A 13,135-nucleotide genomic window follows, 5' to 3' on the forward strand; every position below is an offset into this window, starting at 1 on the left:
TAAACAAACATAATCAAAACGACTCTGAAATTTCCATCTTTTATTTCTTGTATATATTTGCTCTTTGGAGACATAACCTTTGTCAAATATTATTCCCACAACAGCACACACACTTCCTTAAAACTTCATATCAGTGTTGCTATAGTTCGTTGTTCCTTGTGAATCTTTATGGAATCTCTGATTGCAACATATCCAGTGGTAGGCATTGAATGCTGCGACAGCATATGCTAGGGGCTTGAGAGATGTTTCCGATTTCATTTTCTCATTTTAACACAGACTAATTGATTAGCCTAGATTAAAATTTTCACCCTTTTATGATTGATTCTTTTGTTCCAAATTGATAGCTTTATTATCATTATTCAGACAACGGCAAGGGTTAAATGTTGTTCGGCAGCTAAACACTTGCATAGAACCTTCACTTAATGTTGTTATATTTTAAGTTTAATATATATAAAATGCTGATTAACCAACACTTTGGAACTGTGATTTCACATCCTCTTACCACATTATTGAAAAAAGAGACGAACAAAATCATTCCATTCTGCCATTGGTAAAATCAGACTGAAAATTTTCAATAGTGAGTTGATACAATAAATGAGTTTAGAAATGCAAATTGAGCATTTTTAGCTAATAAATTTGGATTCTTTATCCAGGTACCAGAAACAAAGTATATCCTTAATGTTCATTTGATCTTTTCTTTGCCAATGTCATAATATGTTTGTTATTAAAGTATCCTGATGTCAAACCTGTATTCGATTTTCCTTGGTCATTATCTTAATAGGGGCAGAAACGCCGTTATTGATCATTTTGTAAAATATATGGAAGCAAATATAATCTCCTATATTTTAATACATATGCCTCTCCGTGTTTAAACAATATATTCAATTACGTGTATTTTAATCAGCAACATTAGTCCAAATTTCACTCAATAAATAACAAGAATTAACTTTTTGCTGTGTGATACATGTGCAAAATATGTGCAGGTTTAAGATTGAACATAAAATTGTATTGAATACGGCTTTAACAATAAAGTTACACAAGCAATGCTTAATTTCCTCTTAAGCCGTTTCAAGCTCACAAAACAACCAAAGAATGCCTTATTAATAGAAATCCCTCATTAGTAAACTTAATGAATTGTTTTATTTTTAATGATTTGACATTATTTATGTATCAATTGAATCAGCGGTATTCGACCCTGAATGCGTTGACATTGTTTATATAAAACTCCCTTGAATTAATTGTTGTTAAAATGAGCACCTATCTTGTTCATCTGTTGTTTCAAATATCAGAAGTAAGCACTAAAACTATGAATGTCTACTTCAAGTTTATTTACATTATTTTGAAGTGAAAGCAAACCTACCAAGTAATTATAATAAAATGAAATAAAAAGAAACCTAAACAACAAAAATGTTTACATACAGAAAGCATTGTAAACAATTTTACATAAGAATCTATATGGACACATCAAGAAATATTACCACAACAATAAAATATTTGTATCTAATAACAATCTAATAAAATCTAATAAAGTTTCTTTTTATCATAATTGAATATAAGAAAACGAGACTGCCATTATTGCAATAAATCGCTGAGATGAATTCCACTGCATTTGAGTAATATAAATACGCGTTTGCTAGACAATGTCAATTCTAAATGTCTCGTGCTTTGCAAGAGGAAGGTTTAAATATTTTCCTTTAATACGCGCATGTAAGATGAAGTGCCCAAAGGGCGAGCCACATTTTTACCTTATGAACTGAACAAAACCGGTCTACTACACAATGCTAAAGAAAATAATACTACTATATACATTAAATTAAAAACAAGAAGTTTGTGTAAAAAAAGTGAAAACAGAGGCGTAGCCAGGTTGGTCTCAAGTGTAAGGAATTGAACACAGTTAGTAGAAATCTACCAGATTATGGTAAATACAAAATATCTTAGCTCCTGACATAAGGGTGAGAAAGAAGAAGATAAAACAGTCTCATATTTTAGGCCAATTAAGGCGCACAGACTACGATTTGAATAAACTAATTAAGGGTCTACTGCGCAACGATTCATTTGACATATCGCTAGGCTGTTCCCAACCCGTTTCATTGACAGCAATGTTTGCTATGCTGATACTATTCAGTAAATTCAGCGATACTTTTAAACATAACATTATTGTTCCATATTAAAATTATCTTAAATTCATATCCTGTCATGATTGATTGTTTATATGTTATATATATATGCCATTTTTCTTCAAAATCAAATATTGTCTGCAATAAGTCCGCCATTTTGTTATCTATAATTATATCGTGACGTCACTATTAACCAAGTTTGTACGGGAAGCTCTACTTTCATTTTGACGTAATGTACACAAAGTTATCATATAAATAGACTGAATTTTAATTAAAAGGGTCATAACGGAATAGATAATTGAAAAGATAACTAAAAGTGATAAATGAAAAGATAGCAGATAAAAATTGAAGAAAGCTTATTAAAAATAACATTGATAGAAAATGAGAGATAATGAATTAAAAGTATATTAAGTAATATTTATACTTTTGTACATGTATTTGCTTATTATAAGAGTAAAACCAATTCAAAGAAATATTTAATGTTAATATTTTACAATCCTGATTCGGAACCGGACTGACAATATCTAAGCTCTAGGCTTTCCAGTTATTGACAAGAGGTATAAGACTGTGTAATTTTAAACGACCATCGAGCTGCAATTAACCAGAATCATTTTGCGAAACACTTTGGCAGAGCTTCATTAGAGGGATATATGTGATTTTAATAAATATATTCTATGTGATTAAAGAGAATTTTTTTTAAACAATTGTGAATGGTGGTCTAGCGATGGAAACAGACCTGTGTTTAGGTTTTTTAAGTCAGAATCACATGACGACTTGAGTCCAGCTTGAGTGCCGGGTGAGACTCAGTTAAAATATTTACATCAGTAAGCAGAGTATATTTGTCAATCGCAAATAAATCAGCACATTAAAATAAAAACTAATTCACAAAATATAATAAGGTTATTATAGGGGCATAAAATAATGACAAATATGAAAGCTGTATACAAGAACTTGTATAAATATGGCATGATCTTAAAATATAAATATAAAAAAAACAGAAACATTTTGAACACAATGTAGGACATCGAGCTTACTTTTTTACTTAATTATCTGCATAAATAGGAAACTTTGCGTCGATATTTTAATCTTAGGACATATTGATTACTAAAACTATGTATAATGTCAACAAATAACTTACATTTATCTTACCTATTAAACCAATATCAGGATAAGATAGAAGACCTAAAATTGAATTATTAAAAAAACGGGAAACAGTAACAATTAAAACAAGCAAACAAAGACTAAAAACAAATACGAAATAAGTAACTTGATCCCTAATTATACAGCGATAATAAAATTGCATCAAAATTTTCCTTTAAACATTTTTATCAATAACAAACAAAAAGCATCGACAAAAAACTATTAAGTAAATTTACATTACAAATAATCCAAACACACATTGACGTAAATACTAAAATTATGTAGGCGAATAGATTTTTAGATAAACGGACATATGACACTATTTTAAGCACGCACGAACGATCACTATAAAATGAACAAAATAATGACACCTCAAAGACTATCTTGACTATTATCAGAGTTAAACGTCAGTGACACCATAATCTAGTTATGATTACATTGTTAACAACAGCAAACACGATACATTAGTAATAAATACTCACACCAACATGGTAATGTTTACAATAATCAAAATTAAATATACAAACAACAATACTTACTACGTTTATAACAACAAGGCAGCTTAAACATGTATACTAACAATAATCATAAAACAATCAGTTTGTTTTCTACATTTGTCTGCACTATACAACATGTCATGATAGCCCGCACACGTAATGTTAGTATTATTTAATTTGTTGGGAAAGTTACTTTTATTTCATTTCCTAAATCTTAAATATTACGTATATTTCTATACTTCATTCAACAAATCTTTTCGTGTTATTCAAATATATCTTCCTTAGAAACAATGTACACACAATTTTGTATTTTTTAACTTGTTTGGAAGCGTTTATTCTTTCGATTTGCACCTTGCGATCATCTTTCGAAGAAGACATCCATATTTATACATTGTATCCGCTTTCTTTTTATCGTCGTCCACAAGGGTCATTTTCGTATCCAGAACAATAATTGGTCGTTTTGCCTGTGGCGACAAAGCAAAAGGTTTAATGATCTTTGTTTGTATAAATGAAATAATAGATCATAAAGAAAGTTTTAGTAGTCTTAGAAAATGTAACACATCGAGAAAATCGGTATAATGTTTGTATAATATCTGATACACACATACACGAATACATACATATCATTGGTCTATGCATCCATAAGACGATATTCTTGTGAAGAAATATAATGGCTAAATTACATCTAGGAAAATTACAATAAATAACTTTTAAGAGCATCCATTTTACTTTAGACAGCTGGAGAAGTTTTCAACTCATTGCTGTGTATGTGTTTACTTTGCGTTAAACAAAAATCTGCTCAACGTAACCTTTTGTAATAAAAAGTACTAAAATTTAGAACCAAAATGTTATCGCCTTACTTGGCTCTATATAACATGTTCTTAATGGCATAATGAGAAGAAAGCGAAAGTAGAACCAAATAAGGATCAATTTGAAATGTGTATAAAAATATGGTATTATCAAATAGATTTGCATTATTTTGAGCCATACCTTTTTGTTTCTGTATCGGATGAATGTGTTGGTTTCTGAAAGATTCTCAACGGTAATAGATGAATTATGAAGAAGATCTAGATAGTTGGCAAGTTGATAAGATATTGCAGTTACACTTGCTACAGACATGTTTTCATCAAGAACATCCTTGATCCTTCTCGTCTTCCCACCTGGCACAAGTTCTCGTTTAGTTCTAACCGATCGACTAAAATCTGTGTACTGCAAGATAGCCGAACCTCTTTCTGAAAAAGAGGTTTTTTATAACTCAGTTTTTATCTTGTAAATAGATTTTAACATTCCTCATGATCAAATCAAAATTGTGCAGACTTTCAGAATAAGAAGTAGCTTATTTACCTTATAGTTTAAAAAATCTGAGGGAACGGGGTATGTAATCTTGCATTTCTAAATTCATAATAATGAATTATATTAGCCGCAAACGTATCTAACTTTAGCGCGACAGTTCGAAAGGTTCCAAAAGTGATAAACGGTCATTTGTGAGTACAATTTTGAATGACAATCATTTCTGTCCGGTTGTTGACGTAAACACTTGCTGGAAAAAAAACATTTAAACAAGCTTAAAAAGCAGTATACATATAAATGAGCAAACTGCGGAAAAAATATTTTGTCTACAAAGGGTACGAGCGGTTCTGGTCGAATGACCTCGCGCACAAGTCACTGTTTTAAGTACAGCTGTATGAAAAAAATGTTAGATAACTGCAACAGGTGAATGGTGTGATGCATTGCAGATTGACTATCTCTTTGATATTACACACTGCAGCTTTTTCTTACAGACATAACTTGGTACGTTTGCATAAAATATGTGCGACCACAGTTGGTGATAAAGTCGAAAAAGTTAACCGGACACTAGACTTTGGCAATAAGGTAACGTCACGTATGTTAACGTGCTTCAAGTTCCACAGAGTACTGATGTATTACATTCTTCAATATGTTTAAGTAATATTTGGTTTAAATGTTAGTCGCGTGTAAATGAATCTCGTGATGGATTCATTTTTTTTATTAAAAGTTATGGTAATAAAGCAAATACCCCTTTCAAAAACATTTGACACCTGTTCCTGCCAGTGTCATGTCTTGAAACATCGTATTAAAATATTATTGACAGATCTTTTGTTTTTTATCATTTCTTACGATCTTGCTTTTCTTTATATATGTGGACGTCTTCAGGACGTCTTTTAAATTGAGAATTTCTTTGAATAATTGCATGTGTTCAACTAAAAATTCCAACAACTCTATGAATTTCTATGAAGCATGACGATTATATATATACTAATTTTCACGTATTTAATATATTTATGTTTGTGCTTAAAAGTCAATAAAACGGGAATTCCATAATAATTATATTAATAAATCAACAATTATATAAGATTTACGTCACTGTAGTTTATATACAAGTGCTAGTGAGTAATGGCACATACAGAAAAATTATTAAAATAAGTGATGTGCACTTTAGAACACAGACTTAAAACTTCCCATAATATCACACAAAAATAGAATCAACAATTATATAAGATTTACGTCACTGTAGTTTATATACAAGTGCTAGTGAGTAATGGCACATACAGAAAAATTATTAAAATAAGTGATGTGCACTTTAAAACACAGACTTAAAACTTCCCATAATATCACACTAAAATAGAATCGAAATAATGTCTTCATAAAATTAAGCATGAGTAATTATCACTTCATTAGAGAAAGACAATTTTTTTTTTCAAGTTACGCAAGCCTACCTCTCTCAATTTCAGTCCTGCTCTGCTCCTCTATACTTGGATTAAAAGTCTGAAATACATCAGTAGTAATTTCAATGTCCAATACATACAAACTTGTAATTTTTGTCAAACAAAATAAATATTTGTCATACGTACATTTCATTCTTTAAGTCGAATCAATTTTCATATAAGCTCAAGATTCCTAAAGGTAATGTGGTTCGAATTCGGAACGTTTGTGACCGATCAAATAAATCATTGTTTTTAAAGTTTTCGAGCAGTTAAGTTTAAATAAAATGTGTTATAAAAATCATTATGGTTAACACTATAAATAATAAAATTGTACAAATATTGTACCTTTTTCCCAATTATAGCCGAAAGTGTGTATAGAAATGGATTTAACGCCGAGTTCAAAGGAAGTATGAACACTGCTGTCCATGCATAAACATCACCAGAGATTGAGTATCCATTCAATGACATAATCCCTGGAATATAGAGACAATCCGTCGCATTTTCGTTAACATTTTACAAATCCTATCAAAGACAGGTGATCAATATTTCGATTTTTATTCGTTACCGAAAACAAGATGTTATTTTTGAAAAAAATGTATATATTTGAAAAATTCTCCTACCTCGAACAGTCTTCGAAAGAAAAAAAATCAACATTACATTTAAATTGACAACTATAATAAAAGGTTTATATAAAAGTTTCTTAATAAGGGATATTACTTCGGTTTTTGTGAATTATATCAAGTGATATCACACTTCATTCAATCAATGCAAATTCATTTCAGAATTTAACGAATTATACCAATTGCATTCTCAAAATAAGATATTTCGTTCAATTAGATCGGGTATATAGTTATATTGTCCATTTGAAAATAAATAACATATATGAAGTATTATATCTTATTTGCGTTAGTACTCTTTGAAGACACTTTAATTTGCATTGTATGCAATTTACAAAGCAATTTATCAGACATAATGAAAACACATATTAAATGTTCTCCAAATTACCGATTATTGAGGTCGATATCATATAAAAAAATTTAAATATACATTATAACACATCATTTCATTTTCTAAACAGTAAATAGAAGTCATTAGGCAAGTAGATATTCTTCTTTAAATAGGGTACGCGATAAAACTGATTTTCTTGTTTCAGCAAATATCAAAAACGATTTTTCTGTAAACTGTTTACAATTGACAGATCCCTACTCTGACCTTTTATTTTAATACCAATAGAGTTAACCAAAAACATAGACATTGTTCACAAATATGTTGTGATAAATTTTTTCTGATAATAAGAGTTATACAGGTCAGGGATCTATGCATTTCCCAACAAAACAATGATAGTTTCATAATTGTGAGTATAAGCAATTATAAACTCTATCTTATTGTTCGGCATAAAACAACGAGATCGGTATATACTTATTACCCATAAGTCCTATTGGAAACCAGCAAAGGAAATCGGTTGTTGCAACAAGGATAAGATTTTTGGCTACTTGCAGATCTCTTTTTCTTGATTGCTGTGTTTTCTTGCCACCCATGCTAGATTTTCGAAGTTCCAAGAAGATTGACAATTGACCAAACGCAACAAGGATAAAGGTTCCAAAATTTAAGCCGACAAATATTGATACGGAATACATCCAGCCCGGGGGTTTATCACGTGACAACGGTAATGCAATGCATACTCCAGATCTTGAGTAGAACTCGTTCTTGAAGTAGCTTGTGTGAAAAATAGGAATAGCCGCGAGAGTTATTGCAATTACCCAGCAAACGAAACAGCAGATATTCGCGCTCTTTGGTGTAAACCTTACGTGTCCAAAAGGATATTTGATTACAAGAAGTCTATCAATTGTTATAAGGCACAAGAAGAAGACGCTAGCTTCAGAAGAAACGGTTGACAAAAATCCGGTCAGGGTACACCATATGCTGTTTCTCCATTGGTCATCCATGTAAATATACCTATTAAAATGATATTTCAAATGAAAAACATTTTTGACAGAGGAATATAAAACAATATACATGTATAATAATAAAAAATATTTTTGCAGTACCTTAGCAAGACAAACTTACAAAGAAAAGATGTCAGTTACCTGCTTCGATATATGGAATCGACACATGCTATCACAATAAGATATATTCCCATTAAGAAATCAGCGGATGCCAAATTCGTCACAAATATTCCATAACCTATCTTTAGTCTTTGTCTGTCGTACACAATTCGATAAACAATTGATCCGAGATTTCCGAATAATGAAGCTAGCCCGACCAGCCATAAAACTGCCTGCAGAATTGGATGTCTCATCAGGTCATCGCAAGAAGAAAACTCATTTTTTGGAGGATGGCAGTTTCTTTCCTTGACGTTACACGGACGTATGCAGCAAAATTTATACGCCGGTGTACGTAATTCGTTTAGAGAAAAAACATCTTTAAAAATGAGCTCATGAAATTTGATTATTTTGTTCCCTTCAATGTTAATCTTATTAACAGATGTATTGCTAAATGCGTAATTTTCGATTTCACGAATGTCGTTGTTTGATATATCAATAGTTTGCAATTTCAAATTTGAGAATGTAAGTGTTGAAATTTTCTTCAGTTTAGTTCCCGATATTCTTAATGCTTTAATACTTTGTAAACCTTGAAATGCTAAAGAAGATATTTCCATTAATTCGGAATTTCCATCAAGATCTAGCTCGACGAGATGACGAAGATCTACAAACACATTATTCGTCAGTGTTTTTATAAAATTGTAGCTCAAGTTGAGTTTCAATAAATTATTTATGTCTGAAAACGCCATATTGCTTACAAGTTCTATATTACAATATGAGACATCTAAATTCAACATGAAAGGAAAATGAAGATTTTCAGTTGATAAAACATCCTTGATTCTAATGTTATGACTTAGGTCTGCACTTCGGGTTCTTCTCGACAGAGCACGTATCTCTGAGATGGTTAAATTAGCCCCTCGACATTCCACAGCTCCGTCTCCACACTTGCATTTTTGATGACATTCAAAATCGCACATGTGTTCATCGTCGCGATTGATACATTGAGCTATTCCGTCACATACTTGGTTCAGCGGTATACATTGCTTACTAGAGTAACACCTGAATCCACCAGCACATGGCACATATGACGCTTCTGTACAAAAGAATAAAAAATATCTATGAAAATTTATTTGTTCAAAACAATATTTAATTCATATTTGCTAAAATAAATATTTTAGATGTTTGATGATCATGAAGTTAAATTGGATCGTAATTGATACTTGGTATTTATATCTTTAGCTTCACAATTTGCTAATAGAGTAACTTAGTTGAAAAAGAGTTAATTGTTAAGGAACGTGTAATTCTGTTTCCTTGTATGGTTCATTGCTTTTTAATTATTATGAAATTAATGTGGAATCTATCTGAAGTACAATTCGTAATTCCCCTTTTTTCACTCTGATATGAAAGTTGACGGTCTTTTTCTTCTTTGAGTTTATGTTCTTAAAAGAATTACCGCGCTATAATAGAAAACTAATGAAAATAACGAGCACGTGATAAGTGGTTACAGTATCTAAATGAATATTTACCGGAAATATTTACTATATATAAAGAAGCTAGTAAGGATACCTTTTATAAATAAGCTTTTATCTTTTGACAGTGAAATAATGGAAAATGCCCATATTTTAATATTTTATCAAATCTACCAACCTTTGCATATTTCTGGGAAAAGCCTATATCCAACAGCGTGTAATGAATTCCATCTGGAGATGCGAACATCATTCACAGAATCATATGTTCTTTTATTGTCAACTGAATAACTGAAGTTTTTTATGATACGATACATTTTGAAAGCTTGACTAGATATATTAGAAAACATTATCTTAGCGACAGTAGATGACTCTATGCTATCTTCTATGAATATGATAGCTTTCGTTTCTCGTTTTGAAAATTGTAAAGATGGAAGTAAATTACGAGCCATTGTTTTATAGGTACAGTCAGAACTTATTGCGTCGAAGTCCAACATATACTTTTCACGTATTTCTAAAAGTCGGTGTATAAGAGGAAATTTGTGTATTCTGGGTTTCCCTTTAAAATACAGTAACCTAACTTCACTGTTTCCAGACGAAAATTGCTTTGCTAATAGTTCAGCGGCTGTTTGACTATGTGTCGGTCTCTTTGTATCCTCTATCATTATAATGATGTCTCTGTCTTTACTGTCACATGCTGAAAATTATATTACAATTAGCATTGTACAAGTTATATTATATTTGTTGGTTGAACAGTCTTTCATAAATAAACAAAATAATCTTGCTGGCTGTTTATATTTATTTTGTTATCTATATAAACAACTTGAAGGGAAAGGCAATGTAGGAATTAAAAAATTGATATCGGAAAAAAAATACTATAAATAATAAATCTGCAAATTTTCTGCGTTCAAACATAATATTAAACCATATATAACAAAATTTAAATCGCTAAATCACCTATTTCTACAAATCTGTAGGTGCGGCCATGGGTGTTTATTGGCCGTATAAAAACAGGTGCGCGTGATGTCATTAACCCACATATTTAAATTTTTTATAAATAATGGTCGAATCGTAGCGACAGATAAAGATATCATAAAGTATTGACCAGACAAATTAATCTAAAAAAGGTGTGTAGGGAAAAAGAATTTTGGCTCAAAATGTGTAACAATATTCAAGAATTAAAATAATCAACGATCTACTTGAGCACCGGTCGCACCACTTCAGACCGAGTGATGCACGTTACTCAAAACAATGCTATGTCCCTAATTTCTCGTTTTAAATTTAGGAAATACATCTGTTATTATCTAACAATGTTTTGCAATCAATTGATGCAAGTAAATAAACAAATGCACCAACGAATAACGTCGATTATAATAATTATTATCATAAAAATCCTACCAAAAACGTTTTCTTCATAGTAATTAAATTCTTGCAGTTTGATTCTGAACTTCTGAATATAGATTTAATTGATGAACGCATTTAAAAATTGTAAGCGACTCATTTGAAAAGTAAATTATGCACAGGTATGTTGTTGCTGCGTGCTATTTATTTACATCAGGCACTTTCCATTGTAATCGATGATATCTATAATTATGTTTCTTAACACTGTTTCATATAATGTTGTTAATTGTATTTAATGACAAAACATGACATAGGTTATGTATAAGATATATATAAATGGATAGTTTATACGCTGAAATACACACATAAAAAGGACAGCTTGCCTCGCGAAAATAAAGTTGAAAATAAAAGGATTTATTGTCAATTTGAAGGAGTTCCTCTCTCATTTTAATTGCAGTACCAAAATTAATTCGACCAAATAAATAAAATGGCTTATCTATGCAAATTAAGCCTAAATAATGTGGTCAAGAATCATTGACAAGCTTGATTTCAACAGATAAACTGTCATTGTACCTCTGTGTAAAGGAGAAATATTGATAAAAGACAGACATCAATCAATCCGTTTCTATTTCTTTTAAATAGGTATGTTAACATGTATAATCGTTCGCATTACTTACTACAATTATGTTCATCTTGCCCATCAGGGCACTGGAACCTCCCATCACAAACAAACCTTAGGGAAATACAGTAACTATTTGGACATTTTACTGTATTTCGAGGACAGTCAAAGTCGTCTGAAATCACATAGTACTTAATCTTAATAAGAAATACAGAAAACTTAAAAATATGAGTACAAAAAAAAGCAAATGTTAGTGTATACATATATGTGCCAATTGGATGTGCAGGTGTAGGGTATTCTATATAGGTTTTACAGAACAATCATTTTTAAAAAAAAATGATTTGTGGTGCGAAGAATATAGTTATTTATTTTCAGATATCAGATTTTAAAAACAGTGTATCTATTTGAAGATATAAACAACTTCTTTGTACCCTTTCATTGAACGCCGCCTTTCCTTGTAGATATTGTTTATTATATTGTATAACATATATATGTATAGAAGTTTTGTACTGCATGCAATTTCAAGAAACAGATCACTTATTAAGGAAACAATAAAACATTAATCAAATAGATAATCATGTTTTGTTTGCTTTCGTCCTTTTCTTTCTTCAGGCTACTTATAGAATTATAGTTCGACTTCTGACAGTTCCGTTTCCAGGCAGAGTCAATCAAGTCTGATTGCTTCTGTTGTTCTTTTAAAAGATGAAATGGATAATTACCAGAGTCTTATGATTCTACAGTTCTATAAAAGAGGTAAAATGTTCACTGCTTTTTTGTACCTTATTAAGACTTATATATGACCATAGATTTCTGCTACAGCTGTTTTCACACTTATTGATCCAGAGATAATATGTTGATGGGTATTTACTTATTGTAGATTGAATATAAATTTTATCATTCAGCTTTTATGTCACAGGGTCATTTTGTCCTTGCTAGAATACTCTGTAATTCATACCCATACTCTATATCATTCCCCTATCGTCTCTTTTTCAATCATTCATATCATTATTCAACTTCATACTAATAACTTCATTTGACCTGTAACACGTTGACGGGCCTCATTCACTTCATTTTTGGATTCGGTCACGCTAACCTTTACGCATGCGCACAAGAAATGAGAACTTTTAGCGAGAGCTGTTGTTTTTCATTGACTCCGTATTTATATTTTATTGTGTGCCAACAATATATTT

Source organism: Ruditapes philippinarum, unplaced genomic scaffold, assembly GCF_026571515.1.
Source record: "Ruditapes philippinarum isolate M1 unplaced genomic scaffold, ASM2657151v2 ctg1875_1_1_1_1, whole genome shotgun sequence".
Lineage (NCBI taxonomy): Eukaryota > Metazoa > Mollusca > Bivalvia > Venerida > Veneridae > Ruditapes > Ruditapes philippinarum.